Source organism: Barbus barbus (genome assembly GCF_936440315.1).
Source record: "Barbus barbus genome assembly, chromosome: 23".
Lineage (NCBI taxonomy): Eukaryota > Metazoa > Chordata > Actinopteri > Cypriniformes > Cyprinidae > Barbus > Barbus barbus.
Genome location: NC_136751.1, coordinates 16,528,771 through 16,554,514, shown reverse-complemented (window position 1 = coordinate 16,554,514; position 25,744 = coordinate 16,528,771). Strand labels below are relative to the sequence as shown.

The 25,744-nt window shown below is 41.4% G+C and overlaps 1 protein-coding gene across 2 annotated transcripts in view; it reads right to left on the bottom strand.

The window, feature by feature from the left end:
* LOC306843175 (FERM domain-containing protein 5) overlaps positions 1 to 25,744 on the bottom strand; it is a 109,468-nt gene that overhangs the window by 31,862 nt on the left and 51,862 nt on the right. The gene's annotated exons all lie outside the window — the stretch shown is intronic.

Here is a 25,744-nt window from a genome sequence, read left to right as displayed (position 1 = left end):
TTTTGGACCAAAGAAAAATGTGGAAGAACTGAAGAAGACCAGCCAAACAGAACTAAAATTTAGTGTTCTGGGTCTGAGGAGGAAAGCATAGGATTTTAATTACTATAACTCTGATAATTCCTTTGATTCCTATGAAGAGATTCTGTATATCCAATATTAATGCAGAGAGTCCTGCAAGTCGATATTAGTGTTTAGTGTACATGTCTGCAATAAAACCCACATCAAACAGACTTATTTTATCAAGGTGATGTTCAGCATGTTTTACTCTACAAAAAGCCTCATCTAGCCAATTAAATATTTTAAAGCAGAGCAGAACTAAAAACATTTCAATTCCCTATAGAAATGTCCATGAATTTTTAAATGTATCACCCATTTCGTTGACTTTTCCAAGCTTAGAAATCACACATGACTGTAGAAACCTGAGAGTCTGTCCAAATAAATGCACAAGGAGGAGAAATAGATGAAGTCGATAGTTGACAAGTTTGTATGTGAGATCAAATGGTAGAGTCTCCATGTACTACTATTTCATCATTATTTTGTTACACTTAATAGGTTGTTTGCACAGGGACACAAATTCTATACAATGTTCTTTGTTCTTTAATAGTCCCACTGAATAAGTCTAGGCTGCAGTCTAAACTACTCCATATCTGTTTAACAGTTCAACTCTTCATACCTAGAGAAAATGAGTTGGGAGAAAGAAATAAGATTCCATAAACCTGAAGCCACTTTTTCTTTCTCAGCCCACCTCTAATACCACACTCATTTGCATTCGGAATCCATTTTCCCTCAAACTAACAATAATCACAGCTTTTGCAGTATTTTTTTCTTTCTTTCTGGAATTGTATGCGATCAGAGTTTCAATTGCCAACCAAAACAATTCACCCTCAGTAGCAAGTCTTCAGGCATGAGTGATTTATTCTGGTTTTAGACTTATTGTAAGGACTTGGCAAGCCATATGCATCCAAGACAACTCAGACAAATCACTGAGTTTAGGACAGTATCACAGGAATTACTTTGCAGTCAAAAGTCAAATTTGCATTTCTTTGAAATTTCAGATTGCTCTTTTAACTCAATAGTTGCCCCTGTGAATCATTGCTTATATGCAACCCAATAATATGTTAATAATTTGACTGTTAGCGTAATCTGAATGATATGGATCCGAATGGTGGTGTAGATCTTGCAGAATCTGTTAAAGAGATAGTTCTCCCAAAAGAATTGTTGAAAAAAGCAATTATTTTTCTTTTCTTTGCACACAAAAAGTATTCCCATGTAGCTTCATAAAATTATGGTTGAACCACTGATGTTGCATGGACTATTTTAACAATGTCCTTGCTATGTTTCTGGACCTTGAACGTGGTAGTTGTGTTGCTGTCTATAGAGGGTCAGAAAGCTCTCGGATTTCATCAAAAACATCTTAATTTGTGTTCCAAAGATGAACAAAGGTCTTACGGGGTTGGAACAAGATGAGGGTGAGTAATTAATGACAGAATTTTCATTTTTGGGTGAACTATCCCTTTAAAATAATACATTTATTCAGGTTGATGAGAATCTGTACATAAGCACAGTCAGTAATAGAGTTTAGTCAGGATAGCACCATATTTAATTTCTGACAGGAATGAAAACAGCTGTGAGGGATAAAGGTACAGTGCATTCCAATGCATTATTCATCTGACAAAACATCTTTCCCAAAATAACTTTCAGTAGACACAAACTCCACAAACCAGTTTTGAAAGTTGTGAGTCGTAAAAATTACATGATTACACGATTCTAGACCTTATACAGTGCAGGCCATTCTAAAAACTGTACATTTACCCCACACAGTCTCGTTTCCGTCAGCATAAAATTGAACTGAGAAAACAGAGGTGAACGGTCACTCCGCAGCTTCTCCAGCAAGCACGATGTGTGATGTACCTCTCAATCACAAAACCTCTGGAAAGCCTTTAATGATGCTCACATAGTGAGGTCAGCCAGCAGACAAGCAACACATTCAGTCAAATTTTTTCAGACCCTTGTGTGGAGTATAAAAAGGGGAAAATATAAAAGGTCAAACACAAAATACAGCATTTTATCAGTGCAAACAGCTTTGAAAGCCATTTCTGTTCTTAAATGCTGCTATGGAGGAGCCATTTCTGACATAATCAAGCATCTGACCTTACTAATGTAAGGCAAGGAGAAGGGCAGAAGAGACTCACGCTGGTTTGTTTACTCTTGGAAATAATTTTTAGTGTTTTAGAAGGAGCAACGGACATGGGAAGGGTCATTCTGTAGTGATGCCTGAGTGGAGTGACCATCTGGCTGTGTGCACTGTGAGACACCCAGCACTTAAGAGTGTCTTACACACACACACACACACATCCATAGACACACATATACATACAGAGCCTGCTATCATATTCCGCATCCCACAAAAATGGTAAAAAGAGACACATTCCAGTTCTCATCTCAAGTTCTCTCTGTAACAATTATGAAAATCTTTCAGTAGAAAACTTTTATGGTTCTATTTCGGGTAAATGAGCAGATGGAGGGCAGTGGACCATGAGCGCATGCGTCTGGCTGATGCCAAATAGAACATTCTGTGGGTGTCTAGAGACGGCTGGATAGCTGTATAACACACAGCCTTCACGCAAGACTGCTGGAACCCAACAACACTGCCAAAGGGGACAAAACAGGAGAAAGAGGTGCCCTATTTGCAAACAGGTCAGACGACCCCTGCAGAGATGTACAAATCTCAGCAAGCAGATAAGGTGAATCATTATTATTATCATCATCAATGTGTGCATTAATAATAATAATAAATCATATTATTATAATAATAATAATAATAATAATAATAATAATATAGTACCTTCTTAGACTAATAACAAACATTTATAAAAAGCTAAAATAAAAGCCTAATGTTACTACTACTACTGCTACTATTATTATAACATTTATTATATTTAAGAAATCCAATTGAATTATTATTATTATTATTATTATTATAGCACCTTCATAGACTTTATAATAAAATCACACATTCATAAAAAATAAAAGCAATGATATTAATTAATATTATTATTATATTATTGTCAGTCCTCTGTCGTGTGTCATGTGTTCCCGCCTCATGTTTCCATATTTGGTTTGTTTCCTGTCCTTGTTAAATGTAATCATTAGTTAATCCTTGTCCAGCTGTGTTTGTCTCGTTATCTATGATTATCCTGTGTATTTATAGTCCTGTCTGTTCACTTTGATTTCGTCTGGTCTACTCATTACTCCCCGGTGTTCCTGTCTGTGTCAGCCTTGCCTTGTCTTGCCCTGCCTTGATGTCGTCATTAAAGATTGTATTTTGAGTTTATATCCTCGTCTGCGTGTTCCTCGTTCCTCCCTGCTGTGTGCACCGTGACAATTATATAGTACATTCTTAGATTTTATAATAACAAACATTCATAAAAAAGCAATAATACATATTACTATTATTATTTCTACTACTACTACATATGTATTATTATATAACATTTATTATATTTAAAAAAATCCAGTTAAATAATTATTATTGTTGTTGTTGTTGTTGTATGATCAGGATCTGCACATTAAAATCTTTTTTTTTATTTTTAATGTTGTATGCCTAAGTTCTCCAAAGGTTCTCTTTGCTCCGAGATGTATTTTTCACTGTGTGAAAACATAATGTGTGGCGTGGTTTATGGGTCATAGCAAGAGTAACGAACGGGGGCGGGTCTTTGCAAAGGGTTAATCAGACACTGCATTAGGTGGTGAAGTGGTAAAGACAGTATGTATGTATATATAACTGCGGACAGTAACGTTCACATAGCTCAGGGTGAGTTACATGTCAGCAGTCAGACAAAGGCCCAAAGGATTATGGGAGCGCGCTAACCCCTGTCACTTCTAAGCAGGTTCCTAACTGAAGGCCTATAATCCATTATGGCATGCCTGCTTACTAGACTAAGGCTAAAACAGGCAAAGACACTCAAGCCCATAACACACATACACGCTTGTTTCGAACAATGCGTAAAGCTATGGCGACTATGATTGAGCATTACTCATCAATTGTTATGAGAGATTTATGTTCTCCTTTTCACTTACACTGCCTCCCAATTTAGCCACTAAAGACGCTTTGAAAAAATTGCACTTCCCCAGCACACAAACTACAGCAGACTGAAACACACACCATCCCAGCCCATGTTTTTACACGCAGGAGAGAGCAGAACACAAATATTTGTGGATCCCATTCATCATCTAACAGAGATGGCTGGACAACACTCATTGTTCATCAGGCTGAATGTGTAAGCAGCCACTTAGCCAGAGATAACACAAAGGCAAAATCATTTATCTTGGTTAATGAGAAGACCGTATTGGAAATAACAGTGCTCTTTGTCAATGAAAGATCGCACCTTCACCCCTACAAAGAACAGATGAGGGAAGCAATGTAGACCGCATAACAACTAAAAGCATTAAATCAAAGCATTTTAATTTCAAGCATTCCTTTTTATTTCAATTTGGTCATGGTTACTCAGTGGCCAGGCCACATAAGAGACTTTTTCCAAAACAATTTGAAGAGTCAAAATCTGCTCAGGCGTCATTAAAAGTAACAAATTATGTAAAGGCTTATCTTTCATTGGAAAATTAAACAACCTTTTAAAAAAACGTTAATTGGTAATTGCCATTAATCCTTTAAACAACTAAGATGTGATGAAACTACATTTGAAAATAAACCTTTCAAATCACCTTTCAAGTTCAGAAATATATATTAATATTGGGATATGAGTCAAATTGGACTACAGGGACTCATGAATCACCCATTTAATGGTTTATCTATTGCCAAAATTATTACAATATTGAATACAACTTCCGTTGCAAACCAATGTCAAATGATGTTCACTAACATAGTGAAGTTTTTCAAATGGAAACAGTAAAACTATTTTTTCACGATCCTTCACAAAATCTTTTATAACATTATAATTGTCTTTACAGTCAATTTAATTTACTGATGAGAAACTTTTGAACGTTAGTGTGTTAGTGTTTGTGTGTATCATTTATGCTACTACAAGATAATTCCTTCATCAGTGTCTCTTCATAAACTTTTTCTCTCTCCCCAGCGTCCACGGGCTGTTTCCTGCAAACACTGTAACTGCAGGATCTGTGGTATCATGAGACAGAGGAAACAAATCTTAATAAAGGGGAATAGGAAACTTTTGCTGATTAAACCTGATGTTGTATCTTAACTCTGTTGAGAGAGATAGACCAAACATCCACATATGCAGAGCGCTCAAAGGTCCCTGCTGTTCCTGTATGTTTAATTTCATTAACTCTATCACATGTAATAAATCCTAGACTTGCAGCAATAATCGAAGAGACTCATCTTTAGAGAATCATTAGTAAGCAAACAACATTAGTGCACATCGGCATTTCTCTTATAATCATAACACCATAAAACTTCCTCTTTACTGACAGCCATAATCATTTTTATTTCTCCACATACTGTGCTTGACATCATTAGCAAGAAAAGTCCAGCTCAGTGCAACTGTCAGGAAAATAATTAGATATCATTATCTAGATACAGTTATATAATTTTTAATGAAAAAAAAAAAAAAAAGTAAATCAGGAATCAATGGCATGATAGAATACAGTTTAATATCATTGTATATCACTGGTTAGCACTCCAGATTACAGTAATCTTTCAGTTGATCTCTGAGACTTTGAAGGATAAAATGTTGTTTTATAGCATCGTGGCACAATATAAAACTGCTAAACCATTGTACGCTTATGTGTGTGAATCACTAAGATAAATTAATGAACTGAGAAAGAAAGAAAGAAAGAAAGAAAGAAAGAACAGTAAGTTAGTCACAGTAAGTTAGTCACTTAATAAAAAGGTACAGAGCATGAAAAGTCATTATTTGTTGATAAATACAAAGTTAAGCAGCCAGCACATTTCAGGCAGTTAGCACAGTATGTATTGATCTCAAGGTCTCCAGGGCACTATAGCTTTGCATAACAGTGGCAAATCAAAGCTTCAGATTAGCCATTTCAAGCTAAATGCATTACCAGTGATTCATTCCCCCTTTCTCTCTGTAATTCTGTTGACCAAGTTTGAGGGTTCCTTACAATTTAAGCAGTCGCCCTGGTCCATTAAGACAAGTCAAGGTATAAAACCTCAGTCAGCGGATAACTGATACTCATAGCAATTCGAGGCAATGTCATAAAAGAACCGCTTTGGCTTCCCCAAAAAACGTCTCGGTTACGTATGTAACCCTCGTTCCCTGAAGGAGGGAACGGAGACGTAACGTCAGTGTGACTGACTAATGGGAACTCGCTCGAGAGCCCAATCATCTTCGAGTGTTAACAAAACAAGCCAATGACAGTTGGCGTGCGTGTTTCGCCACGCGCACCCCGCCACGCAGTGCGGGTATAAAAGGAGAGCGCGTGCAAACGCACATCAGTTTTTCGCTGAGGAGCCGAGACTGTGTGCCCCGGCCGTACAGCGGTGGTACAGCAACTATGGCGACGGGACGTTAGGTCTCCGTTCCCTCCTTCAGGGAATGAGGGTTACATACGTAACCGAGACGTTCCCTATCAGTCAGTCACGTTCGACGTAACGTCAGTGTGACTGACTAATGGGATCCCTTGGAAAACGCCACTATTGCTGACCCCCTCCAGTGCCCTGCGGAAGCCGGCAAGTCCCCCCACACCAGTTGGGGTGGAAGATAGGACAGGGCTTAGGCAGAGATGACAGCCACTGCTGTTCCGTACAGTGGGTATGGATAACACTGGGAAAGCGTACCACAAGTAGGGGAACGCTACGGAAGCCACATCCTGTGTAAGGAGGTACCACGTGGAAATTACACATATGGACTGACCAAGGGCAGTACTACATATGGAAGTCTCTGAGGTAGACTCAGCCAGCCTGGGGTGAGATAACACAGCAGAGATGGCAGAAGGTCTCTGCCAGGGAAAGACACGGGCTCACCGTGAGGGGAACCGTACCGTGGAAGAATACACATGTGGGATCACCCGAAGGGGAATCACTACACACGGGCACCTAGCCCAGCACAAGGGCTGACCTTGGGCAAACACACGAGTGCTGGACCTGGCGTCTGGCGTTCCGCCACGCCTGACTGCCGAGGGTGCGGGAGGAACTTCAACAGGGTTCGCCATGGGGAACTGAACTGAGAAGCAACAAAGCGCACGTATCCGGTCCGTAGAGGGGAATGGCGCAGCAAGCGGGATTGACACAGAGCAGTGTCCCAGTGCTACTGGCCGTCTGAGCCAAGTACACGGGAGGACACGGGCTCTACACGGAGATTATAAAATCTCACAAATGTGTTAGGTGCCGTCCAGCCGGCAGCTCTACAAATGTCTGCTATCGAGGCGCCCCGCGCCAACGCCCAAGAGGAAGCAATGGCTCTTGTAGAGTGTGCTCTCACACCGAGGGGCCACGGTAAGCGCCGGGCCTGATAGGCCAAGACTATAGCCTCGACTATCCAGTGGGCAAGTCTTTGTTTGGAGACAGCCTTCCCCTTCTGCTGTCCCCCGAAGCAGACGAAGAGCTGGTCTGAGGTCCTGAAGCTCTGCGTGCGGTCCACGTAAGTGCGCAAAGCGCGGACGGGACAAAGCAGGGCAATGGCTGGGTCTGCCTCCTCCCGGGGCAGCGCTTGCAAGTTCACCACCTGATCCCTGAAGGGTGTGGTGGGAACTTTGGGCACATAACCAGGCCGGGGTCTCAGGACAACGTGAGAGTCATCCGGCCCGAATTCTAGGCACGAATCGTCGACCGAAAATGCCTGCAGGTCCCCAACCCTCTTGACCGAGGCCAATGCAGTGAGGAGCGCTGTCTTCAATGACAGAAACTTAAGCTCTACTAACTGCAGAGGCTCAAAGGGCTCCTCCCTCAAGGCCAACAGGACCAAGGGGAGATCCCAAGAGGGTACCAGATGAGGGCGCGGAGGATTTAACCTCCTCGCCCCTCTGAGGAACCTGACGACCAAGTCGTGCTTCCCCACAGACTTACCGTCTACTGCATCGTGATGTGCGACAATAGCGGCGACATACACTTTGAGGGTGGAGGGAGACAGCCTTCGCTCCAACCCATCTTGCAGGAAAGAAAGCACGACCGCGATCGGGCATCCCCGGGGGTCTTCCCGGCGGGAAGAACACCAATCGACGAACAGGTTCTACTTCAGCCTGTAAGCGTGTCTTGTAGACGGGGCTCTAGCTGAAGTGATGGGGTTTACTACCGATGGAGGTAGCCCACCTAGAACCTCCGCGTCCCGTCCAAGGACCATACGTGGAGATTCCACAAGTCTGGACGCGGGTGCCAGAGGGTGCCCCCTCTCTGAGAAAGGAGATCCCTCCTCAGAGGAATTTGCCAAGGAGGGGCTGTCGCGAGGAGCATGAGTTCTGGGAACCAAGTCCGACTGGGCCAGTACGGCGCCACCAAGAGGACCTGCTCCTCGTCCTCCCTGACTTTGCACAGGGTCTGCGCGAGAAGGCTCACTGGGGGAAACGCATATTTGCGTAGGCCCCGAGGCCAGCTGTGTGCCAGCGCGTCCGTGCCGAGGGTACCCTCGGACAGGGAGTAAAACATTTGGCAGTGGGACGTGTCCGGGGAGGCAAACAGGTCTACCTGAGCGTCCCCGAAGTGTCTCCAAATCAGCTGGACTACCTCGGGGTGGAGTCGCCATTCTCCCGGAAGGGCGGGCTGACGTGAGAGCTCGTCGGCTGCACGATTGAGCTCGCCAGGGATATGAACGGCGCGAAGCGACCTCAGATGCTTCTGACTCCAAAGGAGAAGATGGCGAGCGAGTTGCGACAGGCGACGGGAGCGTAGACCACCCTGGTGGTTGATGTACGCAACGGTCGCAGTGTTGTCCGTACGGACCAGTACATGCTTGTCGTGTAGCAGCCCTTTGAAGCGGCGCAGCGCAAGCCATACTGCTAGCAACTCGAGGCAATTGACATGCCACTGCAACCGGGACCCTGTCCAGAGCCCTGCAGCTGCACGCCCGTTGCACATGGCTCCCCAGCCCATGGCAGAGGCATCTGTTGAGACAACAATGTGCCTGGATACTTGCACTAGGGGAACTCCTGCCCGAAGAAAAGCAAGATCCGACCACGGGCCGAAGGTCTGACGGCAGGACGGGGTAACTGAGACCCGGTAAGTGCAGCGTCGCCATGCCCATCTCGGGACCCGGTCGTGAAGCCAATGCTGAAGCGGTCTCATATGAAGCAACCCGAGCGGCGTGACAGCGGCTGCAGATGCCATATGCCCCAGGAGCCTCTGAAAGTGTTTCAGTGGAACCGCTGTCTTGCGCTGGAAAGACTCCAGGCAGTTCAGCATCGACTGAGCACGCTCTACTGAGAGACGTGCTGTGAGGTTGACCGAGTCCAACTCCATACCGAGAAAAGAGATCCTCTGCACAGGGGAGAGTTTGCTCTTTTCCCAGTTGACCCGAAGCCCCAACCGGCTGAGGTGGCCAAGCACCGTGTCCCTGTGATCGCACAACAGTGCTCGAGACTGGGCCAGTATGAGCCAGTCGTCGAGGTAGTTGAGAACGCGAATGCCTGCTTCCCTTAATGGAACAAGGGCTGCCTCCACGACCTTGGTGAAGACACGAGGCGACAGGGATAGCCCGAAGGGGAGGACTTTGTAGTGATATGCTCGTCCTTCGAACGCAAAGCGGAGAAACGGTCTGTGTCGAGGCAGGATTGAGACATGAAAGTACGCGTCCTTCAGGTCGATCGCTGCGAACCAATCGAACGGACGGATGCATTGAAAAATGCGTCTTTGCGTCAACATCCTGAACGGGAGCTTGTGAAGGGCCCGGTTCAGGACGCGCAGGTCCAAGATTGGTCGTAACCCACCGCCTTTCTTGGGTACAATGAAGTACGGGCTGTAAAACCCCGACTTCATCTCGGCTGGAGGGACCGGCTCTATCGCGTCCTTCGCCAGCAGGACCGCGACTTCCGCACGCAAGAGAGGGGCATCCTTGCTCAACACAGAGGTGAACCGAACGCCCCTGAACTTGGGGGGACGACGGGCGAACTGAATCGCGTAGCCAAGTCTGATGGTTCTCATGAGCCAGCGAGACGGCCTGGGGAGCGCTAGCCAGGACCCCAGAAACCGTGCAAGCGGGACCAAGGGAGCCACGGACGTACCCGCGGCGGGGCAGCGAAGTGGAGCACAGGGGCCCGACTCGGAAGGGAGTGTGTTCCGAAGTGGGGTCTGAGTGTGCAGTGCGACACTTACCTGGCTCCAAGGCTGAGCAGGGGGCGCGGGAGAAGGCATCGCGTCCTCGGACCGGACCCTGCTGCTCATAGGCGAAAGGAGAGGGGGACGGGAGTGTGGAGACGGGGTCTCGTGCACTGCCATCCTCGCCCTCTTGGGACCCGGAGAAAAAGGAAACTGCTCTTTTTTTGAGGTTTTGGGTACCACTGGCTGGAGAGCCAGTGGCGGAACAGAATAAAAAGGGAACAAAAGATTCTCCACCCGGCCCTCCTCCGGGGGAAGGAGTGGTGCAGTCACCATCTCCTGAAGAGCAGGATCCAGAGACTCCGGGTCGCCCGTCTCAGGGCCGCCGCTTGCCCTGGCGCTTCGCAGATTTGGCAGGGGCAGAGACGGTCTGCGCCGCTTTCCTGCGGCCAGCTCCACGCTGCGGCCGTTGTGAAGGCTGCTGCTGGGGCCGAGCTGGAGCGGAGGTGGAGGCCGCAGGAGGGCGCCCTCGGCGACGAGCAGACGGAGGGGCTGCAGCCGGCGGTGGGGTGGAGACAGCAGCGGACCGCCGGGGCAGGATGTGTCGAAACGCCTCTGTCTGCTGCTGTGCGGCGGAGAACTGTTGGGCAAAGCCCTCCACCGCTTCGCCGAATAGGCCGGCCTGGGAGATCGGGGCGTCTAAGAAACGGTGTTTGTCAGACTCCCTCATATCCGCCAAGGTCAGCCATAAGTGGCGCTCCTGGACCACCAACGTGGACATCGTCTGACCCAGGGCCCGCGCCGTGACTTTCGTCGCCCATAGGGCAAGGTCCGTCACTGTGCGCAGTTCCTGCAATCCGGCTGGGTCAGCACCACCCTCGTGCAACTGCTTTAACACCTTGGCCTGGTGGACTTGCAGGAGGGCCATGGCGTGCAGGGCGGAAGCGGCCTGTCCAGCAGCACTGTAAGCCTTGGCCGTCAGAGCGGACGAGAACTTACAGGCCCTGGATGGAAGGCGTGGATTACCCCTCCAGGCGGCAGCGCCCTGCGGGCAGAGCTGCATTGCAATGGCGCGCTCAACTGGGGGGATCTCCACATACCCTTGGGCCGCCCCACCGTCGAGGGTGGTGAGGACGGAGGAGGCACTAGGTCTGTTTCGGGCAGAAAAAGGTGCCCTCCAAGACCTAGTCACCTCCTCATGCACTTCCGGGAAGAATGGAACCGGAGGCGGTTGCCTGCGATCGGCCTGCGCCCCCAGGAACCAATCGTCCAGCCTTGAGCGTTCGAGGGAAGGAGGAGGCCTCCAGTGCAGCCCGATGCTCTCAGCGGCCCGGGAAAGCATAGCAGTCAGTTCTGGATCTGACTCGGTCAACGCCACTCTTCCTGATGGAGGCAGCGCAGCCGAATCATCATCTCCAGAACCTAGCTCATCCCCCGATGCAGTGACCGACATCCTGTCATCTGCTGGAGCTCCGAACGAGATGCTGGGCCCCGCCCTGTCCGAGGACTCCACAAACTCGTCCGGAAACCCCAGACGGTGCGATGCGCTAGAGGAGTGAGAGGCCTGCGGAGACGCACTCGACGGGGAAGCTCTCACTGTGATCCTCAAGTCACCCTGACCATGAGCCGAAGTAGCCCTCCGAGAACCGGAGGAACTAGAACGGGGCATGGCAAGGGGGATACCCCCCGCTTGACGAGGAGGTATCTGGAGCGCAGCATCGCGATGGTCATGTTCCCACACAGAGAACATGAGTCATCCACGAGCGCTGCCTCAGCGTGCTGAAAGCCCAAGCACGAGACACAGCGATCGTGACCATCAGATGAAGCCAGGAAACGGCCACATCCAGAAACACACGAGCGGGAAGCCATCTTTAAAAAGACGCCCGTCGCTCGTGGAGCTCTTTCAGAATTTGCTCTTTTTTGAAAAGAAATTCTCTTTCAGAAAAAAAAGTGTTGAAGCGCCCAGGAGAGGTCGCAGCGCGACCGCAGAATGAGAGCTGCAGCACGCCGAGATGAAGCAGCAGCACTGGACCGCAACCTCCGCTGACGCGCCGTAACACCAACACTCGTCAAATGCTGTCTTGTAGCACACTCTCGGAGATTCGCTGAAAGGCTCGGCTCCGAAGCGAAAAGCTGATGTGCGTTTGCACGCGCTCTCCTTTTATACCCGCACTGCGGGGCGGGGTGCGCGTGGCGAAACACGCACGCCAACTGTCATTGGCTTGTTTTGTTAACACTCGAAGATGATTGGGCTCTCGAGCGAGTTCCCATTAGTCAGTCACACTGACGTTACGTCGAACGTGACTGACTGATAGGGAACTGTTTTTAAAAAGAACAAATTTTCCTTAGTGTAAAGAACATTCATTTTGAAGATAAAAAACCTTTTGTGCAATGGAAAAGGAACCATAGACGGCAATAAAGAGGCTTTATTTTTTTTAAGTATGTGTTTGCTTCTGTACTGTGGCCCCAAAGATGTTTGGACCCTTAAAAACTACTAAATTTTATAAACGTTTCATTGCATTAGATATAGGGGTTAACCAATTATCGGCCTGGCTGTTTATCGATGCCGATATTAAGCATTATTATGGTTATCGGTATCGACCATTTTCAAAACTGATTTTCCGATTATATAATTTAAAAGAATTTTTAAAAAGTTTTTGTCTGAGCCCTTGTTATTCCTAATTCTGACATTGATTAAAAATTTTATACCAGACATATCAGTTTAAAATATCGGTTATCTGTCTACTTGATCTGTAATAATCTGTCGGCATCGGCCCTGAAAAACACGTATCGGTCGACCTCTAATTAGATAATAAAACAGCAAGCCAACTGGCATACTGTAGCACAAGATAGCACAAGCTCAGTTTTAGCATAAAAGTATCAAAAATGAGTTACAGCTAGTTTTTAAATCATATTAAAAGTAAAAGAAGCTCTGGCTTACATTGATGACTGTTTTACAATGCCACAATTTATGAAAGCGCAGCTACACCCACACAAGTTAAGCAGAAGGTGAGAAGCGGTATTACTAATAAACAGATAAAGTACTGTAAAGTGTTTTTAAAATGTATCCTAAAATGAACACAGTGAAGTGTTATAACGTCGTAAAAGCAGGTACAAAAACCTGAGAACTAAAACAAGAGAACACCTCCTCAATCTCACAATATAGTGTCAATAACACAAACCGCTGAAAACAATAAACACAAAACCTCTATAGACTGCGGTTCCTGCAACACGCTAATGCAATATGGGCTTCTGAAGAGAGATGCAGCTTTCATTAGAGCTCAGAAAGTGCAGGGCAGCTGAGTGAAAAAGCCACAACCCCCGGTGAGTTCTTGAATTGCCGATATGCAACACTCCAGTTCCTCAAGTGCACTGATCCTGTGATAGACAGCCAGACGACCATCTGCATACACCCGAGGGTCCACACGGCCCCGAGCACAATACCATTCAGGGCTAATCAGACCATAGACCACTTCCTCACAGCTCCATATCAAATTAGACACAAACATAAGCAATATAGGGCAGTCTAATTCACTTGAAACTGGGACCGTTTTAACATTTTCTTTGTATTTGTTGTGTAGCTGAATGCTGTGTCAGATACTGAGAACTATTCCAGCATCCTAAGGCTGATGATACACTAGGCAACTTTTTGAGCAATGTTGCTGGGCAACTTTGGGCAATGTTACCATCAACGGGCAACCAGTTGTGACACAGGGCCCACGGCCAATCTAAATTATCCAGATAGAAATTTGTTACCCATTCTCAATGGGAAAGTGCCCAAGCAACATTGTTTAAAAAAAGTTGCCTGCCAAAATTGCTCAAAAAGTTGCCCCATGTATCATCAGCCTAAGTTGTAATACCGAGTCACTAAACATTGACAGAGGATTCTCATTTCACAAAGTGCTTTGCTCAGTGCTACAACTCCCAAAAGCAGCAGGAGGATTCCCACTGTCATGGTGTGAAAGAAAGCAGACTAAGCATACCCAAACTGGGCCATCAAAACACAGTGGGGCGGGTGGGAGAGGCAAGGAGGGGAAAGAGGACGCATTTGCCCTAGAAGAAAACACAAGAAAAGAGATTCTGAGATACAGACATAACAACAGAGAGGGAACCAGGACTGTGCTTAACACATCAAAAAGATCCTGTAACACACACTTACATGTTGTATCATAAGCTAAAAGCAGTTATTAATCAGGTCAATCGTGTCATGTTTAATCACATGAAATAATCACACTGTAAATAACTTAACTGGTGTTTCTGATTCATAATGCAATTATAAATCAAGCAATATCTCCAAACCGAAACAAGAAAATTTGAAATATCACTGAAATATCATTACAAATATTATTGACATTTCTATTTTAATAAATATTAAACTGTTGTTTATTCCTGTGATGGCCAAGCTGAAATTTCAGCAGTCTTTACTCTAGTTTTTGATGTGACGTGATCCTTCAGAAATCATTCTAATATGCTAATTTGATGCTCAGAAAACATTTGTGCTGCTTAATATTTTTGTGGAAACTGTGATATTTTTTCCAGGTTTTTTTTATCAAAAAAAGGTTCAGAAGATCCACATTTATTAAAAATCCAAATCTTCTAACATTATGAACATCTATTCCAAACTTTAAATAAATTGAAGGCATTTTTTCTGAAAAAAAAAATTCAATTTCATTAATTTCTTTCCAAAAAAAAAGAAAACAAAAGAGGATAACCGTAAAAAAAACTTAATGACCGTAAATGTTTGAATGGCATATATACATATATAAAAACTGTGGTAAAAGCTGCTGAAAAAAACATTAACATTATAAAAAGTATACCAAAATAAACAACAGTTACAGTATTTTGAATTGTAGTTACATTTCACAATATTACTGTATTTCTAATAAAAAATACAGTAATATTGCATTTCTTCTTTCAAAACCTAAAAAATCATATTTTATTTATCCATAATTATAAAAAGATCCCATTATAAAGCAATTTTTATCACCAAAACTCAATTGTCCAGGCTTCAACAACAGTTCAAAGAACATTTCAGGGTTCTTCTCGCTCAATCTTGCAGAGATTTCTTCAAAAGTCCAGATATGATGTACTTCGCCATCAGAGACAGATTTCGGTAGACATGTCCAGTGAAAAGGCATTAACTTTCATGAAAGACTGCTTTCCATGACTCTGTGAATCATTTATGGACTAGATTGTGGATCCCTGGGGCCTCCATTAAAGCTCTGACACGCTGCACAGTACTGCTCCTCTTACGCCTGCCTGCGCAGGGAGCCAGTCTCAGGGGCCAAATAGCTCTCTGCATTTTTATGGCTGAATTCACTAGTGGTAAGTGATCTCCCCTAGGGCTGAGAAACAATGACAGCGGTATAGTACAGCATCACTGTCGTATTTTACACCCCTTCATGAATCATCCTGAATAAGGTTGAAGTAACACTTAGGTTGTGTCAGTGTCAAGTTCTAGGTTTGCTGCTGTCCTGAACCGATGCTCTGGATGCTTCTGTGGAAAGTAGTCGCTTACTAACCTTTTCTGGGTAAAGTTACATCTTATTTTACAACTTTGTTATCATAGCAACATAAACTTGTCAAGGACAGCTGTACAGATTAAATAATTGCACATTTTTTGAATCAAAAGCTTTTTTTCATTGAAACCCTTCAAAAAATTGTCCCCATTTACTTCCATTGTAAGTGGTTCTCTGCAACCTCAATTTTTGCCTATTTTTGTTTTAAAGAAAACCACAAAGCCCCAGACGTGGCAAATCATGGCCACAATTTAACTAAATTGATACTGGGAAAGACGTGGCCACAATTTAATGGCCTTTAATTGAAGGTGTGATCACACTTACCATTGTTCAGCAAAGTTTCACAGGCAAATCCAATCATTTCACTAGGAATCCATGAGATTTCCCCATGCAGATTTCACAACGGGTTCAATTAAGGTAACAAATGTGGCAATGGTTTAACTAAAATGAGGGAAAGAATTAGTAAAATGTGGTCACAAATTAATAAATCATGGGAAATACCACAATATCTATTTTTTCTTTAGAAAACCAAGAACAAGTCAAAATGATTGTATGGCAATCAGCATTACACCACAACTTATGTTGCTGAATACGCTTAACTCGTATTAAACTCAAGAGTTTTTCTTTAAAATGCGCAGGATTTTAAGACCACAACTCAAATATATAATTAATATTAATGCATTGCATGTGGATGCATTTGGCCTTGATGAGGAGAAGATAAGTAAACTTATTACAGTGAACTTCAGAGAAGGACACTTACTGCACGTCCAGACAGCAGACAAAGGCCTTGAAGCCTGGCAGATTCATACAACACTTAAAAAAAATCAATAAGAGGTTTTCACCCTCAGTTTAAGGCCACAGAATGAAAACTCAAAGCCACGTCAGCAACAACAAGAGCCTTGAACTACGAGCAGTCGATAACCCCCATAACATCTTTCAAAGAAACACCACACGACATGTCCAGGTGACAGCATCGCACCCACAGCGACATACTAAAGGTAATGGGCTATTTCTCTCTGTTCCCTCCCACTGACCTGACTGCACATTAACATAGAGGAGAGCACAAGGGCTGAGGGGCTCCTGCTGAGTGGGAGTGACTTCAGTCAGAGTACAGAGAAATCACACAACCTGCCCACTCACTTCAGAAATGCTGCTGCTGGCTCCACAGATGGACACGGAGCTCACTGCACTTTTCCTTTGCTAGCATAAACGGTAACCTTACCGCACACTGGAGACAATGCACAAGGCCTTTGTTAGACATTTATAAGGGCACTTAAATCACGCATGGCCATTTATACATTTGTGGTTGACTTCTTTCAGTTACTATATTTCAGTCTTCATTGTTTGGTTTCTCTCATATCAAACCTCAGCCTGTATAGGGTTCAGAAAGTTATAGTACGTTTACACAAATCATGTCACATGTATAATACTAAATATGCAAAGACTCAACTTATGTTATCAAGGCAGTTTACATTTCATTTCTTAAAGGATAATACTCCAATTTCGGTTTCTAGTCAAAGTCAAAATGCTTTACATTGAGTTTGTTGAGCTAAGTCATTTGATAATACGTACTCTTTTTCAATTCTAGGCTATAGTATTTTGCTCACGAGTGCCAACAAGTAAATGAGGATGTTTCAGTGGGTGTTATAAAGCTATGGGAAGGTTATAATGCGTGGGAAGGAGAGCTCCTTATTGTGCGTTTGTAAGGATAAGAAGTGTAGATGGATACTAGATAGAACACATTTCCTGCATTTCCTCACAGGATGAGTCAACTGTTAAAATGAGTCAACTATCAAAATTGTTTTCCTACATGAGGCATTGTTTATTGAAGGGATTTTCAAAGTTTTCTGACACTAAAGGTCCACAAATAAAATAATACCCTTGCCAGGGCTCAACTTCTGAAAAAATAAAACAGTGTTATTGTTAACTCTAAAGCTCACCCAAAAATTTAAATTTTGTCATTATTTACATTGACCCTCATGTCATTCCAAAGCTGTATAAGTTTCATTCTTATGTGAACGAAAACACGAAATAAGATATTTTGAAGAACCAAAGAGTAAGGAAAGAAATACTATGGAAGTCAATGTGCATCAACTGTTTGATTACCAGCATTCTTCAAAATATCTTCTTTTATGTTCAAAATAAGAAAGAAACTCTTACAGGTTTGGAAAGACATGAGGGTGAGTAAATGATGACAATTTTCATTTTTGGGTGAACTATCCCTTTAAGTGAAATAAAGCTGAAATAAAATTTAAATATTATTTTAAAAACTTAAATTAGTACTATTGACTTGGCAACTAGTTTTTTTATAAAAAAAACAAAAAACACACACTACTACCAAGACAAAAGCACACACCAAAATTAAATTAAAAAGGAACCAAAAAGCTTAAAAACTCAAAACATAAAAATAAGTCAATTCAAAATATTAATAAATACTATACAAACAAATTAATGTATTGACCTAATATACTGTGAAAAACATTATTAAAATATGTGGAAATTATAAACTGGAAATAAATTTTAGAATATTTTACATAAAATATGGTCTATTCTAATACAATATTGTCAATTTGTATATTGTTATTCACTATTAATTTATTCTAGTTTTATTATTTTATTATCTGTTTTGTCTTGTCACTGTCATTCTGTCACGAAAAAAAAACATACCTGGCAATAAAGCTCATTCTAATTCGGATTCTGATATTTTATATAAAATGTAAATAAAAATTTTAACTAATTTTTGTATGTTGTAAATTCAAGTTGATACTGTATTTGTTCTTTTCAAGCGAATATGGCTGTTAATAGAATCAAATAACTGTGTTTCATGAAATTCATGAAAGTACATTTTAACTTTATTATTTTCTCTAATTTTGTATTTTTTTTTGCAAACCCAGTTTGAACGCCCTGGTTTATTGCATATGGTACTTGCTGTCTGAATATAAATGATGATTACAACAGTGATGCAGCATTGATGCATTTCCATTTTTTGTAACCTACTGCATATGAATGAATATTGAAATTCTGCACATCATAGCTGGCTCTGGCCTAGCAGGAACACTGGTATTAAAATAGCCATGGCTGCTCAAGAGCTCTTAATTATGCAGAAGGAAGAGTGGGCCTCCTGCTTGAGCCACAGCAGGGAACAGAGACTGGTGACACGACTTCTCATCCATCACATAGCGACAGCTCCCATTAGGACTGCCCACGCTCACTGCATTGATCTAACACACACACAGAGGCACGCAAAGCCCAGACTGTTTGACCAAAACGAACTATAGTGAAGTAGCTTCGTCTGCCGTCATCCTGGAAACTTGCAAATGGACTTTAAAGATCTTCATCACTCTAAAATAAAAGCGAGAAACAGCCACACTGACCTCAGAGAGGACGGCTAAATAATTGACAGAGAGGATTTTCTGCTTGCTTTCCTCTTTAGAAAGCAATGAGCCTTTGTACTGCAATTTTTCTGCATTTGTAAATTATAAAAACTATGCATTTACTGTAAGCTGTTCCATGAAGAAAAACTAAATGAAAGGCCATGTGCATTACCTCATCTTTAATGAAACTGACAGAATGAAATGTAAAATCAGCAATGAATTATCAGAATGAAATCTCTCAAAAAAGCTTTGTTTTACAACTGTACATGCCAAAATTGCAACTTTTGGTATTTCTTGTGTCTGTCACGCTTGGCTGAAGCTTTTTGTCAAATGCAGTCCTCATCACTTCCCTCCCTTGCGCTGGGCCTTGGTTCAGGGCAGCTCTATTTTGGATGAGGTGGCCGCATGTTAAGACTGCGTTAAGTAACTCTTGATGACAGAGTCAGGGTTCCCTGAGAACACAATCCAGGAAGGACCCAAGGGCACGTCTATCAGAGAAAACCAAACTCTAGCTGATGGCTTCATCGACCGACCTTACTTATCAGCACAGCACTATGTGCAAACACACAAGAAGTAATAAGCAGTCTTTCTCTCTGTTTCTCTTCTTCTCTTCCATATATTCACTCTCTCAGACATTCTGACGTATACACATCAGCAATGAAGTTTGATCAAAGCTTTCTGATATTCTCTTCAACGGGGTTTCTCCAATGGGGAACTGCAGGGGTTTGTGAACTGATGAAAATCAAAGAATTATTTAAATACGATGTAACATTAAACAATTTGGGACTGCACAATTAATCAAAATAAAATATAACTATATACTGTACCTTATCAAATCACAATAAACTGTGATGCAGTCAAAGTACAGCCTGTTGCCCCAACATGTTGAAGAGTACCACTGTATTTACACATGTAGCTTTTCATACTTGATTCTGTTGTTTTCTGTACAGATTTCACAAATATTCCACCAAAATAGGATCGGACATCTCAAAAGCTCAAGGGTTTGAACTTTTGTAATTAAAGATTGTATTTGTATTGAAACTCGTTGTGTTAGTTGGTTCTTGTAAAGACTGAACCCAAGTGTGAACCTTAAAAGTAACTATTTTCATTATCAGTAAATCTGTGTTCCTTGTGTGGGCTGCACAAATTTTATGATTAATTTCACAAAATTGTGTCATATGAATAGTGTATGTCTCATATTTCTACTGCTGGGATATATATTTAAATAAAAACAAATCAAAACACTTTCTAAAATGATTATGTATTTAATCTGGTTACTTGTCATGTGACCTTTAACCAACATCAGAAAGAAATGAAATGGAAAATCTAAGGGGGGATTTCAAGTCTAAAAAAAAAACAGCTCTTCAATGGCACCAAAAAGGACATTATATCTATAGAAAGTTATATCTCTAGATTAGAGGAAACCATTTAAAGCACTTCCTGTAAAATTTTAAAACTGTACAATTCCTGTATGAAGATTGTTTCAACAACATATGAATCTCTTTTAAAGCTGATCTAAACAAGTCCATAGCTGTCAGGATGCAGAAGTCCCTTCTTGAACTTCTTCATAAATCTGTTGTAAAAAAGGGGGGGAAAATGCTGACAAGCACTATACATTTTTAATGCCATGTTTCGTCCAAACCTCATCAGTGGTGTTGGCTAGGAAAGCAGTACTGACTAATCACTAAGCATCACTACAATTTTTCAAAAAACTTTTTTTTCCCAATCCTAAGCATTAAAATTCAGTGCATAACCCTTTGTTCATCATTTGTGCTACAGACATGATTTATATCTCAAATTTCTAGGTAATTACATGTAAAATCTTCACATGGCTGATGATATTATAGTTTAAAATTCCATAGACTTGCAAAAAGGTGTCATAAAGCCATTTCATAGGGACTTAAAGGTGTAGTGTGTAAATTTTTTTTTTCACTGTACTGAAGCATAAAAACACCATAATATGTTTGCAGATATTTAGGAAACATGTTCACATACTTGTTTTTTTTTTCCGAAAAACAATGCTACAGCTTTATTCTACTTTTTAAATGTGTTTTCCATGTCGGAATGTCTGTTTTTGTTTTGGTTTGTGTGATTCCTCCCACTACCAGTTTACACATTAGTATTTCCACACCCCAGGTTGCCAGTTGGTAAATGCCGCTTATTGCAGCCATGGACGCCAGCAAACGAACTAAGAGATTGCAGATTCTACCTGACCTAAAAAGCCTCAGCATCCACCTAAAAAGTCCTATGATCAATGAAAAATCAACTAATCAACTTACAATATAAGTAGGCTTGTTGCCTTCCATTATCAATTGTGCTCATTCCCATTGTGTGTCCTTAATCTGGTAACCCACATGACTGTCGAGTCCGAGGAGGAGGAAGCGGGATAAACAACTCTCTCCAATATTTTGAATTTGAGCTGCAGTACCCATTTCAACCACTAGTCAATATTACATAGTGCACCTTAGAGAAGTAGAAAACCACCTAGCAACCAGAACACCCTTAACAACCACCGAGAAACACCCTAGCACTCCAAAAATACTCTAGCGCGTTTTAAAAGTTTTGCACTGCACACATTTTCCTTAGAAGATATAAAAATCTGGTTTGCGATGTTGTCTTGTTAGCCTGTGGAAATGACTACGCCAACTCAGTCGTCGTGCATGCTAAGTCTATTATCTTTTCCTCTCTCCATAATAAAACACACTAAAGAAGGAATACATTCAAGCAAATTCTGTGGAGATACAACCTCATAACTACAACGAGAGCTGCTGCAGAAAAGAAAAACACTGGCAAAGACATGACCGTTTATGCAAGTATACAATCAACTTGTTGCTATTGCAAAAAAGAAACTCTGATAGAGTGATCACTAAGGAGAAGCATCTTTTTTGCGATAAGATATTAACTAGTTATTAAGTAAGTAGAATAAAATCATTGTAAATTATTTTATTGTGTGAGATTAAAGAGTTCTAGGTGGGAAATGAAGCAAGCAAAAGATATACACTTTAGTGGTCATTATACAAAAATACTGGACCACCTGTGATTGACCAATCAGAATCCAGAGATTACTTGTGATGTTGATATGTGATGAAAAATGCACCTTGATATAAATATGCACTCTTTCTCTTCTGAGAGAGTAACCTTCAACATACGGTATATGGTGATTTTGCTTGACAATTTAAAAGGAAACCATTAGCACACTGAGAGCCTATTTTTCCTTTGCTGTGTTTGAAATATCTCTTCTATTTTTGGATACGACTGCTCAGGTTTATTGAAAGAGACTTGCCTTTCACCATCTGTTACATTTGCAGCATGTTTTTAGAAGTTCCACCACAATTGACAGTTTTAACAGACTAAATCAAGAGTATAAACTTGGTTACTGCAGTGTGAAAGAAGCCAATAACAATCCACCGATCGCAGCAAAGCGGGTCTCTGTACAAAGGACAGAGGGGGCAAGTGAAACAGAAAAGGCTGGGTGTGACAAGGCAAGTATGGAGGTTATCACATTATCCGCTCCTTATGAGTGGCAATTATGCAAATATGAACTGGAATGGAACCAGGACAATTAGGCACAGTGGGTGTCTGTGCATATATTACAAATAAAAGGCCACAGTCAAAGGGCCGGGGAAGAGGGTCTCTCTCCAGTGAGTGGGCAGCAGCTGAACTGGGTGGGGAGGGGGACGGCTAATGACTGTACCGTGCTTTAGCTATTGTTTGCATAAGCCCAGGTGGTCTCAACAGACCACAGCTTGCGAGTGCAAACTCACTTTCATTAGCCTTTTAGTAATATTTTTTTTAAAAATAACTGTTTCCTTCCTATTTTAATATATTTTTAAATGTAATTTAGCAGTCATTACATGATCTTTCAGAAATCATTCCAATATGCTGATTTGGTCTCTTTAGAAACATTTCTTATTCTTCTTATTATTATTAACAATGTTAAAAACAGTTGTGCTTTTATATTTTTTGTGGAAACAGTAATACAGGACTCTTTGATTATTTAAAGGGATAGTTCACCCAAAAATTAAAATTGTGTCATCATTTACTCACCCTCAAGCTGTTCCAAACCTTTATGAATTTCTTTCTTCTGCTTAACATAAGAGTAGATATTTTGAAGAAAGTGGGTAACCAAACAGTTGACGGCAGCCATTGATTGCCATAGTAATTTTGCCAAGTCAATGGCTACCGCCAACTGTTTGGTTACCCACATTCTTCAAAATATCTTCTTCTGTGTTCAGAAGAACAAAGAAATTCATACAGGTTTGGATCAACTTTAGGCTAAATGATGACAGAATTTAAATTTTTGGATGAACTTTCCTTTTAAGAATATAACGATGCAATTATTTAACATTACAAATATGTTTACTGTCACTTATTTATATCAACTGAATGCGTCGAGCGGAATAAAAAAATATCACTGACCCCAAAGTTTTGAAAATAAATAGAAATACAAAAATAAAATAAATGTTTGTATAGTCAGAGACCAAGAATCGCAAAAAAAAAAAACTGAGTTGAATTTGACAAATTATAAATTATCAAAATATATCAAATAATAATAATAATGATAATACGATAAAAATAAGAAAATTTGTGTTAATTTGTCAGTTTTAAACTTTTAAACCAAATCCTATAACCAGCAAAACCATTGCAAAAATCAAAGCATTTTCACTAGTGACTGTGCAAGAGGTAAACAAATAAACATCAGCTAACATTACGCACATTAAATGTTTGGCCCTGAGGTCAGCGAGGGTGATCTTTTCTCTGAGTCATCGCTGAGGAGTTTGACAGTGTGAGCTCACACTGATGCATCTGCAGTAAGCAGACACTCCACATTACACATTGTCAATATGCAAAGCTTCAGTGTGCTCTATTGTGTGGCCTGCATTCTGTTCTGAGGCATTTGGTACACTTTTCATTGAGCAAAAAATGTACTTACAATGCCATGGCGTAGCAAAGACCCAAACAAATGCATCGCAGAGTGAGTGGGACAAAGACCCACATTTCCCCTCACAGACAACAGCTGTCCAAGACCTCTCTATAGAGACAGAACTGGATGATTCTTCCCGTATACACAGCTACCAGCACTGCTATAACAGTCAGCAAACATACTGCACATTACTCGTGGAACTATATTTAATAGTGTAAGTCATCACTTAAATTTCCCAGTCATTCTGGTGTACATGTAATTGTCTCTTAAACACATACCTTAGCATGTATAAAAACCCCTTTAAAACTAACATATCCAAATATCTTGAATCTATATCTGAGGCCTCTTGTGTATGTTTTCAGTGATCCGATCTCTATCAGTATCACTTTACTACACAAACCAGTTGAACTTGCACTAGAGAGACTCAGACCTGATCGAACGAACAAACACACAAACAAAAGAAAACAGATCACTGAAACATTTGGAGATCATAAAGTCAGATTTTTAACACATTTGGCTAAGGTGTGAATGGTAATATGTAATGGGATTTTCCATTTCATTACTCTCACAGATAGCTCTAAATATACCTTATATACCTTGTATAGATATATATCACTACATCTGCATCACTATCTTTAGACATGTAAATGCCAGGTGCAAACACAACACAAATAATGCAACAACTTAACATGATTAATATAACTTAATTCCTACATTAAACATGAAGAGCAGCAATATTACGCAGCATGTCCTCGCTGATGGAAGGGCTTTTTCTATTATTTATAACACAAATGCTTCATTAGCCACTGATACCCACACAACCAATTTAAGAAAGCATTTAGAATAGACAGGCCTGAGGGGGAGGACAATTCCCTCATGAACAATTCCCCCAGTTGATCATTCGTTCATTCATTCATTCATTCATTCATTTAAATAATAATATTAATTTATATGTACTCATACTTACTAAGACTTAATAATATTCCTATTTTATGTATTCATAATTTTATTTATTTATTTATTATTTAATAATATTTTTTTTTTCATTTACATGTATTCATTATTCATTTATTTATTTTCAATAATATTTTTATTTATATGTACTCATAATAATTTGTTTGTTTATTTTTATTTAATAATATTTCTATTTGTGTTCATAATTTTATTTATTTGTTTGTTTGTTTGCTTATTTAAGGTGTTCATGCATTTAATGAACTTCAAGTATTGTGAGATTCAATATTAGTTTATTAGGGAGTCATTGATATATAATAGACAAATTACAGTGAACAACAAAGAATAGCTATCTCTCCATGAATACATAAAACAAACATTTCATTCAAAACAGCCCACACACACACGAGACACGCAGCATGCGCACTGCTGTTCACTTTACTGCCAGTGGTGTTAAGAGAGAGCCAGCTTGACAAGCAGTGAAAGACAAGCCTTCAAGGCTTTGAATCAAACTGACTGCGCTCAGCACTGCAAGCAAGTGAGCGCTGCAAAAAAATAAAAAATAAGCTGCCAGGCTGTCACTGACTGAGTATGACAAGTGACAATATTTTCCCCAAAAATCTGAATGCATGCAATAAAGCTAGATTGTGCATTTCATTGATCTGGTTGGTTAATTGCTGAACTAACTGATAAACTAATTGACAAGCTGATAATTTGGGATATATATTCGCCATGACCTGCATGCTAAGAAAGATTTTGAGTGCTGTAGGAATGACTCGGATGATGATGTGAG